Source organism: Stigmatopora argus, chromosome 1 (assembly GCF_051989625.1).
Source record: "Stigmatopora argus isolate UIUO_Sarg chromosome 1, RoL_Sarg_1.0, whole genome shotgun sequence".
Lineage (NCBI taxonomy): Eukaryota > Metazoa > Chordata > Actinopteri > Syngnathiformes > Syngnathidae > Stigmatopora > Stigmatopora argus.
In genome coordinates this window covers 7852067-7867815 of record NC_135387.1, presented here as the reverse complement: position 1 = coordinate 7867815, position 15749 = coordinate 7852067, and positions in this window count along the sequence as shown.

The window sequence follows — 15749 nt, the reverse complement described above, 5'->3', positions numbered from 1 at the left end:
CAGGGAGGTTGTCTTTCTGCCCAGACAAACAAAAAATTAGAGGGAACATTGTGGGTGACCCTGCTACAAAGCACAAGGCAACCTTGCTCCTAGGATGGTTAGGACACACAAAGCCCTCCACCACGATAAATGGGGAAAACTATTATTTCACAAGGTTACATGACAGGCAAAAACATAGAAAAGCAGATAAAAACAATGTCAGCAAAAAGCAAAAAAAAACAAAACAGCAATATTCAAGAACAATCCAAGGTAGATAGGCAGAGTGCTAGGGGAGGTACGTAGACACCCCAAGGACAGAAGAAAAAACATTCTACACAGAAAAAAATGAGTAGAAGAAGCAGTCATAGAGGAGTATTTAGCCATTCACATATGGGGAAATCATTATTACACAGTGGGAAACAAGGAGAAACAATGGAAATCTTTTGGTAAAAAACAGGTTTAAAATGGAACAGGAACCAAACAAGTACAAAGTTTGTATGCAGTGGGATTAGGAACACCGGAATAATTTACGCAAAAAAATAAAAATACTTGCTTAGTTATTCACAAGTAGAGATGCGGCCCTTAAATGGCACTGCATCACGAATAAATTCTGCTCTGAAGGAAATCGCAGAAGGAGATGAGGAATAAATTGGTGAACACAATCAATCTAGTCATCCTCTGTTGAATCCGTGAAGGTGTTATAAACCATTGGAAAGATTTCTCAAAAGGATCCAGCAGCACAGGCGTTCTCCACCATAAAATTCAAAATTCATGATTAGTTGCGAAAAACAATCGAAAAAGTCGGTTTGGAGATTAAATATCTTATCTTTGTAGCATTCTTTCATTTTCTGAACCGCTTTATCATCACAAGGGTCGCACACGGTGTTGGAGCGTATCCCAGTTGACATTCGGGCTCGAGGCACGGCACACCCACCATTCACGCTCACACTCATACCTTGGGGCACTTTAGAGTGTCCAACCAGCCTACCGTGCATATCTTTGGAATGTGGGAGGAAACTGGAGTACCCAGAGGAAACCCACGCAGGACCGGGGAGAACATGCAAACTCCACACAGGTGGACCGACCTGGTCTTGAACCCAGGACCCCACAGCTTTGAGGCCGACGCGCTAACCACTCGCGCCAACGGGCCGCTCTAATTGTTTTATTTAAAGGCTAAATCATGGTTGACTAATAATATTACAGTTTTCATTAAAGGAAAATGTTTTTAATGAAGGCTGTGTTTTTGCAGAGTGGAAATTAAAGAAGGAAGTGAGGCTTGATTGATGTTAAGAATTGTTAAAAAACAACAACTGTGAACTTAAAGTTGAGGAAGAGTTGAGAAGTAACAACCTGAAATGAGATGAAACGATAGGATGACAGGCGAAGCCAAATGAGCACATTTCACGTGATGGTTTTAGCAGAAAACAAGATTTAAACATTATTTATATTGGATTTAAAAACATACATATTACTGGATGAACATGTCTTTTAAATATACCTTTCTAATTATCTCATGGCCCTGGCTCTGTCTTTTTTCATGCTAGGGGGGGTTTGAAATAAACAATTTTCAGTGGAAAATTGAAATAATTATTATTAATCATTAAGAATCATATTGAAAGACTGCCAGAGAATCATCTTAGATTCTCATGCTTCCACTACAGGACAAAACTATCTTGCTTTCTATCCATAGCGATAGGTTTAGGAAATTCGTGGAAAACACATTTAATACATTCAGCTCAGTAACTTGCAGAACACGTTCAACACGAGTTGTTACACTATGTTAAAGGATGAATTAGAAATATCTAGAAAATGTCCTATTGCGGCAATGCACAGGAAACCATTGGGAGCTTCATTCATTTTTATTCGTCCCATGCTTGCGCTGTGTCACACATGGTGTACGTTATAGCTACTGGCGAGTAATAAACTAATCAAATATGCCATTAAATGACAATTCAACCTCAATCTTTACAATGGGTAGGTTTTTCAGTCCCCACACTGTGAAAACTAAGTTATATTGTATTACAAGAATTTTAAAGGCCTGACAAAAAAAAAAACCAAAACATGTCTGATTGCGGTTGGAGGTCCTCCCAAGTTGCCCTGATCTCGTTACGAGGACATTGGAAGGACTTTGGGAGGCATTTCAGCGGCGCCTTGATTGCTCACACGAGACAAAAACATTCATGACAATTAATGGACCAAGCATTCCATTTCTCGTAAGAATCATTTAATAAACTCATGGTGTGCAAATCCATTCTTGAGAATGAGATTGAAACTGAAATTTTGAACTATCAACAGCAAAAATAGATTAAACCACTATTATTATTATTATTGGGTGCATTCTTTTAAATTTAAATGTTCTTTTGCTAACTAAAACAAAAATACATTGTAAATAAGATACGGTGATGTGTTTTAAAAATTGTTATCCTTCTGTATTTTTTCATGGTTTGCAAACTGTAACCTATGCAAAAAGAAACATCTCAGAAAATCTAGTTAAAACTGATAGAAAATTTTCAGGAAACCAGCAGGCAGGGCTTATGTCTAGCTTGTATAATAGAAAGGTCTTAAGCAAAGTTAATCCTATCATTAAATGTCATTATTGCCCTTAACTCATACTTATGACAATTTTTCCCCCTCGATTTTAGAGTGAGTGAACACTGCAAAACCTCACTTATTCCACGCCCTACAGCAGTACAGGCAATGTCTAGGTCAAGGACACCACTCTCTGGTCCACGGGATCCAGATGAATGCTGATGTTAAATTAATATGAATTAGTTGCAAAGCTGTTGAAAAGGTATTGTTTTCTCTCCCATGGAGCCCAAAGGCCATCACATCGTTGCCACGTAGCAGATGAAGCGAGTGTTTGCTGGATTCATAATGAGGAATGCAGACTCAGTCACATCATTATCCTCTGCAGGGAGAATCATGGCGCTGAGGCTTTTAAAGTGCTAATATTATGAAAAAGTGATTACCATGCAGCTCAGTGTTGGGGCTGTATGATGGAAAGGCTTTTATTTATTTATTTATTCTTTTGCATCACCTTCATTTTGGCTTCACATGTTTGACAAAAAGGGCTATGGCCTTAGTATGATAGCAGAGATACAACTAATCAAATTTTTCATTTTCTAATCACATGAATCTCATTTCCTGATGGAGCAGCTCCTGCTCACTCCAGTAAATCCATGCAGCTAGCCTCACAGATATCAAGAAGTGTCTTACTTCCAGATGAACACCAAGATTTGAGTTCAACCATGTGATGACAAAATGTCCATTTACTGTCAACAATTATAAAGCTCACTGATGCAGTTAATGTGATATAATCATCCAGAAACTCAACGATGCATACAGTATTGAAAATGGCAATGTGTAGATGGAGAGGTCTGATTACACAAGGATGGACAAAGGGAAGAAACGTCTGATAATGGGAAATATTAAAAAAATAATCTGGACCCCTGCGCTTTTACCCCTCCTAAATATTGTAATACTTTCTTACAAGTATGAAAATAAAATAAAAGCTATTTCACTGATCCAAAATCACGTGATAAAAATATTGCATAATATCTGCTCGCTTAATGCTAACACATAATGTGAAATAGCATAGATGTACTAGAAAATGGCATTTGTATTGTACTGATAGTTGTTAAAACAACTGATGCAAGACAAATAATGGTGCAATTGGACATGGAAACACAAAGCAAGATTCACATACCGATATTTTAATTCATTTTCCGCACCTCTTATCCTCACAAGGATCATGAAGGTGCTGGAGCTGGTCTGTGGTGGGCAGAGGAAGCCCATGCAGGCATGGGAACAACATACAAAAAGGTCGGAACCCACCGGGGATTGAACCCTCAATCTCAAAACTGTGAGGCAGACGTGCTAACCACTATTTTATCGTGCTTACATGCATATGTTTTTCATGCAAAAAAATCATCAACATTATAGGAACTTTTTACCTAATGCTGCAACTCTTTTCTTGTTCCATCAAAACTATATATGTATTATACTTTATGTTGTTTTTGTGTTGTATTGCATTAACTTTGGTGACAAAAATCGCCTAATTTCAAATAAAGCGACGACAAAGAGGCAAAAATGGTAGAATTCCTAAAATTGTTTTGAATGATTGCTGTATTTATTTGCAGTGACCACCACCCTTCATTTCAACAAGTAAATTTGAGATAAGAGGGGTTTGACTTAGAAACTTTGACTTCAAAGTTTCATTTATATGACACCACTGTGTACCATGTACACAGAGTACAATAGAGACCGGCAAGCCACTTTCACGGACATTCGTGTCCTCGCTCAGTGGAAACTCAATGCCCAACAATTCCCGAGTGCTGAATGCAACTAGTTTTCATTAGGTGTGACCATCTGCTGCTCTGTTTCAAATGAGCCACTGTGCTCACCCATTGCGCACCATCTACTGAAAAGTATTGTTAAACCCAAGGAAATTAGATGATCATGAACATTTGGCGATGTAAAGTCTGTGTGACAACAAAACTGCTTTTTGCATAATATTAAGAGAATGAAGTCATCTTAGGAGAAAAAAGTCATAACATTATAAGAATAAAATCAATACAGTTGTTTGGCATCCGCAGACTTGATTGGTGTGAAAAAATAAATGTTTAAATACTTTTTTGAGGGTTTCTTTGATACCTGTTGATAAGACTGTTGAGAATGCCTTTATATTGTAAATATAGTTGACAGAGTTTTATATTAGAAGATTTTCAACTGGTGGTGTGCCTTGAGATTTTTGCAATGCAAAAAGTGTGACACAGCTCAAAACTGGTTGGGAAACACTGATCTAATCACCTGCATGTACTGCATAGGTAAGTGCATTGGCAGAGAAAAATATGGTAGCTGGGAGACTAATTATCATTTTGCCTCCCAATAAGGATTTCTGCCCAAGTAGTTCTCTTAAAAGACTCACGTTTCAATTAGAATTTCCTAGAACATGTCCTAAAAGGCATTCCCCTTGAGTCCTCATTGTGTTTGTGTTTCCTCTTCTTGGTTTTGCCTTTGGCCTGATTGATTCCCAAATAGCCTTTGCCTGATCTGCAAATCTCTCTCATCCACTCATCAGAGCTCTGATAAAGAGAATCAATTTTACTTGCAACATGTGCTTTTGAGCTTTGCCACTTGTACAGCTATTTTTGTAGTTTGTGCTTCAATCCCAAAACAGTGTTATGAACTTCATATCACTATTGACTTTTCAGTTTCAGAGAGGGGAAAAAAGACAAAGCTAAGACTGATCTATTCAAGCAAGCACTGAGCTTTTGGTCTTCTTTTCTATCGCAATCGAAGCTAATGCTGAAAGTCGAGCCTGTCCTGTCGTATTTCTGGCATAGTCCGTCTTGAAAATGGCTTTAAAACAACACAACAATATATTTGCTTGCGCAGCTAGCTCCAGATACAGTTTGGTAGCTAATCATTGTTGGTGAAAGCGATGACGTATCCCTACACCTGCAACAATGCATTGTGGTGTTGCCAACTCGAAATCTGATTGGCTAAAGCAACAGTCTTATCGACGCTTGTTTAATGCAGCAGAGCCTGCAGAACTCATTGTGAAGGCCTTGAGGCAGATTTCTGACCCTGGCAACAAATAATGGCTATAATGTGATTGGTTAAATGATTCAATATGAAAACACACATCTGGAAGCAGTGCAACCAGAATGGAAATCAATGAAAGGAAGCTAACAGACAATTTGGAATTATTTAATAAGTATTGATGGACAAAATATAATGTATGATTCAGATATTTCTATATATATATATATATATATATATATATATATATATATATATATATATATATATATATATATATATATATATATATATATATATATATATATATATATATATATATATATATGCCTGGTCACTATCCTCGAAAGGGTTCATTCCAGTAAGAGACGGAGTAGAAGTGGTCACACAGCATATATTGTCTAATATGCTGCCATGTAGACGATTGGCCATGAGGCATATGGTAGGTGTAAAGTAAAAGACATTTATTGTAAAGAGTGGTGGTAAAAGTGGTGAGTTACTCAGTCGTGCAAGTGAAATAAAACCCTTGAATCAAACCTTAATCTAATAACCTACAATATACAGTTCGAGTCTTGGCATTAACAAGAGTTTCACTGCAAATAAATTCATTATTTTTCTTCAGCTCTACCATGACGCCAGTCAGACTGACGCATTCAAGAAAAAAACATATTTAAGTATTTCCATTTTCATCAGATTAAAGAACCACCCTCTATTCCTCAACATGGCCTCAAAACAGCTTCCACTTTTTAACTTTTCACACTTTCTGTCCAGTTGCTCTCCTCCTCCCCTTTCATGCTCTCTGTCAGCTTTCACTTTCTAAACAACCCCACTGCGTCCAAGGCAAATCTATTGCATTTGGACTGATCATGCACCAAGAACCTCACAGTGTATCCACTTTCACACTTTGTCTCCACTTCGCTATTTTAATGATTAACACAGCATGTTCCCTCGCCCAAGCAGCAACTCTTTTCCTGCTTCTGCCTGCCTGTTAACTATATTAGTTATGAAACCTGTGAACATAAAAATGTCTGACATAAAAATGGGGACAATGACATTTTTACGAAGCAATATTTCACCGTGAATGTACTGTAACTTCAAAACAAATATTTTAACGCGCTTTAATTTTTTGAATACGTATGATGCCAAGAATTCTGTCTACATCTTGGTTCTGTGGATCTCTGAAAGAAGCTTGTTTACTAATGAGGAGGCCTGGCAGCTGGCGTGATTTATTAAACAATATAACTGTTTTATGAATTACAGCTTGGCATCTCCTTATGGCCCTGGGGGCCAATAAAAGATGAGTGGGGGAGGGAGTGGTGAATATTGTTTAGCCTGAAGAATTTGAATTGGTAAATGTCAAAAAGCTGAAAATCATAATGGCTGCAATGAAACATGATTATCAAAGTACAGTAGACAGAACAATAATTTAAAAAACTGTATTGCACCATAGAATACTGTTAATGTGCTCTGTCAAACAGTAATCCACAGTACATGAATAAATAATATCTACATATAAGCAAACAGTGGAGTGTGCATGTTCCCCCCGGGCCTGTGTGGGTTTTCTACAGGTACTCTGGCTTCCTCCCGTATTCCAAAGACATGCATGGTAGGCTGATTGGACATTCTAAATTGCCCCTAGGTATGAGTGTGAGCGTGAATGATTGTACGTCTCCTTCTACCCTGCGATTGGCTGGCCCCCTATTCAGAGTGTCCCCCTCCTCTGGCCCGAAATCAGCTGGAATAGGCTCCAGCCCCCCCACGACCCTAGTGAGGATAAAGTGGTTCAGAAAATGAGATGAGATTGGATTCACTGAGCCACAATTCATTTTCCTTTTTTTGCAAAATAAATCCTCAAAATTGTAAAACTTGTTCAATCCAATTTTGCTGTAGGCCTTGAGGCCAGAGACAGTTACTTGAAAGTTATGTAGCCGAAGGTAGGCTTCGTTAAATGCCCTTATCTGATTAGTTTCATTTTTATGCGGCCAGTGTTTTATTTGTTGTTTATTTTCCTCAAGAAATTCCATTATTGGAAAAATGTTAATACTATGTGTTGTGTGAGGAAAATTGTTCCAACACGAACACTGCCAAAATATATGCCTCTATTTTGTTTGCTCAGTGGATTGAGCGCTAGTGGACCAGCTGGCAAGTAACACATCCTGTTGTTTTAATCAAAACTTTTTAAGAAAAACTGTTTTGAACAAGTGATATGTTTGGCAAGTGATGTGTTGCCAATGATAAGAGTTGTTAACAATGGTGGGGGAACTGAAACAACAAGGCTTTAGCAGAGTTAATAATTTTAGATGATGAATGATTACCTTTTCAATCGTTATCCTTGCTTGTAGATATTTACCATTCAGTAGGCCAGTGTTTCTCAACCTTTTATGAGCTGTGGGTCACTTTTTGTATTGAAAAAATCTCAAGGAACACCTAATTTAAAACTATGTCTTCTATATTAACAATAGCTGTTCTCACCAGAGTTTTATCAGCAGGAATCACATAAACCTCCAAAATTATTCCAAAATCAAATTTTTCACACTGACTTAATGTCATCAAAAGTTGATGTCTGCGGACCCTGAACAACTTTTGGTTTGAGTGATGCAAAATTAATAATGCAATGCTTTCAATCGCATAATTTTATTACTTTTCTCCAAATATTACTTAAATCTACTACTATTATGCAAAAAAAAGGTTGTGCTCAGACTTTACGTTGACAAAAGTTGATACTCTAGAAACCAAACAGTAATACCGTAATTACTCGAATATAACACGCATATTTTTGCTATATAATTAATTCCAATAGTTGGGGGTGCGTGTTATAATCAATAACTAAAATAAATTACAAATTTTCGATCGAAAAAAAGCATTGTCAAACTCACTTTGACGCACGGACATTGTGCAATTTCCAACTTTGAATTCAAAATACACGCATATTAAAGATCGTCAAGCCTCACAAACATCACAATCCTGCATTAATAAGCTGGAAAGTAGAATACTACATTGTAATGTAGTACGTACTTGTATTTAGAAATATGTCCAGCGGGGGGCAGTACATTCCCTTGTTACATGTGATAGTCTTTTCCATTGTGCATATCTTCAAATCATTTATTTATTCAATTTGTATGTTCCTTTTCTTGTTTGAGAATGACAATAGATATTTGAATTAAAACATGGTATTGTCAATTGAAATGTAGTCAATGTTCAAGGAAGTCTAAAAGGTATTGCAACATAACATGTCTACATGATATGTTTGTCCACTCTGTGTATCATCTATTGCCCTAAAATTCAAACGCATAACTCCACCAACTGCAAGACACTCGACACGCTCGTACCTGAAGATTTCTCTATCCGGTTTTGAACAAAACAATCGTGAAACGAAGAAAAAAAGGTAAGATTTCTGATTTTCGTCAGCGGGAAATTTTAGGTGTGCACTATATTCGAGTACTGCGTTTTTCCAGATTTTTTTGGCTCAAAATTACCTGCGTGTTATTTTCGAGTGCGCGTTATATTCGAGTAATTACGGTAGTTCCATTTTAATCTCATTACTATATTCATATTAATTTTCTCTGAATATTGCATTATATGACTTCTTGTTAATGGACCCCAAGATGCTTAGGTCGTGTTATAATGATTCTGCCCTCGGTTTGAACTTGTATGGTAATATCTCCCAGAATCATGTTCTTCATCAGGTTCATGTTCCAACTCATCATACAATAAAGACAACAAGTCTCGGCTCCGGTTTTCCGTGGAATCATGAATCTGTGTGAGTCTTGATAATTTATTTTTGGATACTCTTTGCCAAGATTTTATTATGTATTTACTGTGCAAAAAACTCATGATAATGGTACAATAACCCTGGGCTTTGGAAAAAACAAAAGTCCTTGAGCTGCCACGCTGCTCAAACATGGTAAAATGATCATTAAAATATTGAAAGCAATTCTGAAAAAAGGACTGGAAACCAATGGAATAAGACTGAAATTGGGGTGACACGATGTAATCTATTTTGGGTCAGTGAGAAGCCTCGCTGCTGCATTCCAAACAAACTAGAGGCAAGACTGAGATTTTTTATTGATACCAGAGAAGATTGAGCTGCAGTAGTCTCAACTGAGAAAATAAGTGCAAGAATCAATACATCATTGCCTATTTATTTGTTGGTGTATGTGCAAGAAAACCGCCCAAACAACTTTATTCATATAAGTATCAAAGTTGAAATCCAAAACAAAAAATGTCCCCGATATTTCTACCAGTGAGGGCTTAGTGTTTGGAATTGAAGTAAGGTTGGATGTAGACAGACTCTTTTTTTAAAAATAGAATATAATTTCAGATTTTCATCTATTGAGCTGAAGACAATTTTGTGGTATTCAGTAATTTATGTCAGGAAGCCATTCTCTTACCGACCGCAGTTGTCCTTTTTAGGGTCTCAGCGGAAGTGTTCCTTCCAGAGTGTGCCTCGTCTACATATTAGTGAAAGGACACATGATTTGGCTAAGGGGCAGCATATAGATAGAAAATTAAATTTGGCCTGATACCAAAGCCTTCATTACACAAAAGTCAGGTTTGACTTTTTTTCCAGTTTGCATTTGTGTCAGTACTGGAACATAGCATCATACATGGCAAGGACACTGTAGGACTAATAGAGTGGTAAAGCCTGTATAAAACTTCACATTCTGGGAGCCCCATCTGTGCCATTTCCTGCCAGAAGGCTTTTATCTAATTCAGACTATCAAGAATATCACTCAGTAACAGAGAATAAATCAAGCACCATCCAACACAAACACACACACCCACAAACCTGCCCAAAAAGCATCTAATTTTTGGTGTCAGTTAAATGCAGTGGTCCAAAAAACTTAGAGCACCTCTATGAATTTATATTAGTCTCATCCATAACTCATTGAGTGTCCGGATCAGCATCTTCAATTTAAAGTATCAAAAAATAAATAAATAAACAGAGTACCATGTTACCAGTGAAACAAAGTTTATTCATCTAATGGAAGACGCACAAGATGCATCAATACAAAATTATACAGATGCAAAGATTTCGGCATTCTGGCAGGAAAAACGAATCAATGGTTTTCTGTCTGTGTGCGCGCTACAACTGACTGATGATCAATTTTGGGTGTAGTCCACCATTGCCTTATCTTTTTCTAGCCTCTCAACTGAGGCGATACGTATATTTAAAAGATGTTTTTGGCGAGAAAAAAAGAACTAGATAACCTTTGATATGCACTAATCACGTTAGAATCTTGCTTTCATGCTTCGCATATGACATAGTGCCATCTCCGACCATAAAATGGAGATTTTTCATAGGACTTTGTCCGCTGCAAGCTTAGAAGTAAAAGTAAAGTGGATTTTATGTTATCTTTGTAAATATACCGATCTCAATTGTATTTTATTAAAATGAAGTATTTTTATTGTATCAAACTGCCTCAGAGAACAAAAAAGTGATATGATACATATGAGGAACTGCTTATTCCAATAAGTGTTGCAAAGTATGCTGGAGCCTATCTTAGCCAACTATGGGCACCAGGTGGGGGACACCCTGAATAGGTGGCCAGCCAATCAATCGCAGGGAAAATGGAGACGGACAACCATACACGTTCACACTCATATCTAGGGGAATTTTGAGTGTTCAACCAGCCTGCCATTCATGATTCAGTTATAATATCCAGACATCCTAATTCTTCTGGAAGTCATGGGAGTCTCTCCGTTATTTAGTATAGTGGCTCCCTGAAAAATATACTGCATGTGACTTGTGTCTATGTGAGGGAGTGGTCTTTTTTTTTTTGACAAATGAGAGCGTGAAGGCAAAACAATAACTGGGCACATGGTAGATTTTTGCAAGCTATCATCTAAAAAATTTTTTTAAAGTGCAATTTTATTAAAAATCGGTTTATTAATAAATATATGAATAAAGTTGAGGAAGTTGAGTGGCCTTAAGTGTGGGGGTTGTCTATAGGTTAAATAAACATCTCCCTGAAATTACTTTTTGAAACTTGGCATAGCTCAGTATCTGCATTGCTTATGTAGCCATCCTCACCCTGACAACAAAAATACAACATCAGGAGCCCTGTAGTCTTATAATGAACTACTTGGAATTAAAGTGACTGAATTGATTTTCCTAAATTCTCTCTTTAAAGTTGCCAAGTGCTGCTGCGTGCAGTCTTTCTTTGAAGATTATAACAGCTTGTGTAAGTACTGGAAAGCAAAAGGCTGAAAATCCCCCCATCCAAAGAGGCCCAAAGCAGAAATATATTGAGGTGGGACCATGAAATAGAGATGGAATCAATCTGAATGATCAATGCATTTGTCTCATGCAAACCTATATCATTTCTCAGCATTAATGTCATGAAACTCAGGAACTGTATGATTTTCTCATTTGGGCTTCGTCCCCAAACCTCACCACAAGAGTTTACATTGTATTATTGCAAAGTGACCAATAAGCTTTAGGTTTTGATGTCAATAAGATTCCCCTGTCAGGTACTAGATGTTCAACTGTTGGTTACTGTTCTAAGCGGATAGATGACTATAACAATAACACAATAATGACTCTTAGCAACTCTTTCAATGCCATAGTCAAAAATATATGTCCTATCATCAGTGCTGACTTTCATTATTAGACGTCCAAACCATTGGAACTGGAACGCCTGGCAGTGAATGAACTTTATTTTCAATGGATTAGACATTTAGCTGTCAATGCCAGCAATGAGTTACGGGACCAACAGTAAGAAGATAAAAATAAGTACACCCTCATGTCTGGAAGGCAAATACATCAACAGATGCTAGAATGAATCCCTAAAGATGCTCTGCAATGCAGACAAATGCACCTGTCTTTAGTTTCTGCTGTTTTTTTCAGCTTTGCATGCTCAACCGATTGCTTTCTCTGTACACTACGGGTCACTTTTAATCTTACCATCTGATGAATTCTGATGAGCAGATAATATTGCACAGAAATCACATGATAAGCAAATAAAACCTTTGCCAAGAAAGATGCCCAATGGCTTGGAAAAAAAGTATTTCAAACGGTCCTTCCAAAGTTTTTTTAATTAAACCTAATCAATCTAATAGAATATTTGTCTTTTTTCACTTTAGATGTTAGTTTTTAATGCCACCAGAAATTGAAACGCTGGATTAAGTTTTGTTTTTCTTCCTAAATGTCCTTTATGATTAACCGTTTGTGTTTAGAACCCTGAGAGAGTGGTGAAGATGTTCAAAAGTATGTGCGCTGCCCTTTAAAGGATGTTTCACAGAAGGAGACACACTTTGTTGACATTTCCTCACCACCTACTATGACACACTCACTCGTATGTCTAAAAACCGCATAGTTCTGAGTTTAGAAGTTCAGTGCAAACATGTCCCTGTTGTGGCTGTGTTAAGATCACTCCTCCTCATGCAACTAATTTACCAAATTCCAAACAATTTTATGTCCTTAGTTAAAGATTGTCAACAAAACAGGCCTAATTTATTTGCTTCGCCTATGTATTTTGCTTCAAACTTTGAATTTTGATGTTTAATCCATTTAAAATTACGATTTATATTTAGCACTTATTATTTAGAAATAAATACTGGAGTTGCTAAATGTTGCTGTAAATATGTAAAAAAAAATAACATACTGAAAATTCACACCATATTTGAAACACTGTGTGGCATTAAATATGAGAAAATGTTGCCGTCTTTTTAACCGAGCGCAGCTTCATAAATGGCCTCTCATATATACTACTTTGTTAGAGTTCGCATAAGGAAGCTTAGAACCCAAAGCAGATGACTTGATTCAAATCAAGGAGAAGTGTTACAACTTTTATTAAACACAAAAACACATGCAAACATGAAAAGGAAGTAATAAAGAGGGCCCGTTGAGGAGGATCTAAAAAATCCCAGCACACCTGAGGCTATAAACGGAGTCCCGCAAGAGAACGGTATAAGTCCAAATCGGAAATGAAACCAAGTCAATAAATACCAACAGAAGGCAGAGGATACAAAACTAAAATAGCAACAAAAAAAAATAAAAAGAGAAATGCAAATCCAGCAAAAAAGGGGCAAGCAGCAAAGGGCACTAAATTTCAAATCAGAAACAGCACTTAGCACGGCAAAATTGCGGCACCCTTCTCCCTGATCGCTTATTTTGAAACACTCTAGTGACAAGGGACAGGTGTGATGCAGATAACTCACTGCCCACTGCCACACACCTCTGGTATGTAATCCAAAACACATCCAGATCAGTAGCAGGAGTGACATTGTTTTGTATTAATATATCTACTTTTATATTATTTTCTCAGTTGTCTGTACAATGAAGCTTTTTCCCAGCCTGTAATTAGACACAATTGCAAATTATTTTGCACTCCTCATGCAAGCTCCACAAAGACAATTATAACTAAATCGGGATGACTAATTTTAGGCCAATGATGATGAATGTGTTTAAAAGATATTGTGAGGCTATTTCATTATACTGTGGTTTCAAAGGTCTTCTCGCTTGTGTTTGATAAAATGCAGTTCTCCCATTCAATGGGAATAAAAAAGTAAGAATTATACACTGTGTATGTGCACCTGTTTTTCTGTCTAACCGTCATCTAGGCCACTATGCAATATTCAAGTTGTCTCTCTATTGGGTCTGTAAAAACAGCTTCAGGAACAGGCACAACAGAGTGAGACCAATTTGAAGGAAATAAGTTTATTACCAGACTGCAGGATGGGGAGAGAGCTCCAACAGCTGTGAAGGCACAGTTTGTTGTCCTTGCAACTCTCTCCGAATGAACAGTGGGTGAGTCTTTATATAGGAAAACAGGGTAAAGTTTCTATGACAACGACCAAACTTTGGGCAAAGTCTGATTAATCAGTGTCAAGTCTCTATGACAACGACCAAACTTTGGGCAAAGTCTGATTAATCAGTGTCAAGTCTCTATGACAACGACCAAACTTTGGGCAAAGTCTGATTAATCAGTGTCAAGTCTCTATGACAATGATGTTTCTATACTTACAAAAACTGATACAACATGAACAAGCAATTGCAAAGTCATCTTATCTTACACTATCCCAATCATCCGCTAAATTAAATTCAGTCAAAAGTAGATATACTCTCCAAAATTTCATTACAGGACATGATAGTCAAAGCACAAATCAACAGCAAATAACCACAAGAGGCACATCTTTAATTTATATCAAGAAGGAGGCCAAGATTGAATTGACTGCAGTACTAGTTTCAGCGAGAATATGGAAGAGACACTTTTTGAACGTCCCAAAACTTGGGGAACCTCAAGAAAGTTGGTTTATGTAATGACTCGACCGTCATAAAGATTGAATGGGTTTGCCTGCTGCAAGCTCTGCACTGCTACCGCTTGTCTAAAAAAAGGCACCAGTGGCGTTGTGTTATTGGCAGAGAGGGCCGATAGCTCGAGGAGGCTGTTTATCTGAAAAGCACATGCGCAGTGAGTTCGTAGCCATAGCAGGGTTGGCAAATTTGGGCCAAACCTGGTGTGTTATATTTCAGATGTGATTGGGTTGGACACTATCTCTTTGACCTGGCAACCCTGAAGTTCAGCGGACAGTTTCATGATCTCCATGCTGGAGTGTTAATGGTTTCTCAGGTGCATAGGAATTTAAACGGAAATATTTATTTCTCTTGCAGACAACTAAGTGGCCAACAGCCGATTGGGGACTGCAGCTTTAAAGTCCCGCTATCACAGACGTTTACACACTTTAAATGATACAATCTTGTAAAAATATTTGGATACGTAGGTATCCATATAATACTGTAAGTAGAGTATAGCCACCTGATGGTGTAGAGGTTCTGATTTGAAGGGTTAATGGAGTTGAATTAAAACAAATGTATTTATATCACAAATAACAATTATACAAGTATCAGGTAAGTTGTTCGACATGTCAGCAAAGTTAAAAGGATCAGCAAAAGAATGAATCTCTGCCCACACTGCAGAAGACAAAGTTTATAATTTGTCCCAAGTCTACGCTCCACTTCTATAATCATCCTTCTCTCGAAATCCAGAAAGCAATTCTGTTCTCCAACCTACATAAAGTTGGGATACTTTGTCAAAGACAAGAAAAGAAATAGCTTATGTAGTCTGACAGTAAATAAAGGAAACCCACACAAAAGTGGCAAACATTCAGGATCTCATCCTATGAGTTTTGTTACGAGTCACCCTGGAGGACAGATGCCTGGAGAAATTAACATAACAGTGAATTTTTGCTCCATCAATAATGAATGACCCGAACTCTAGTGC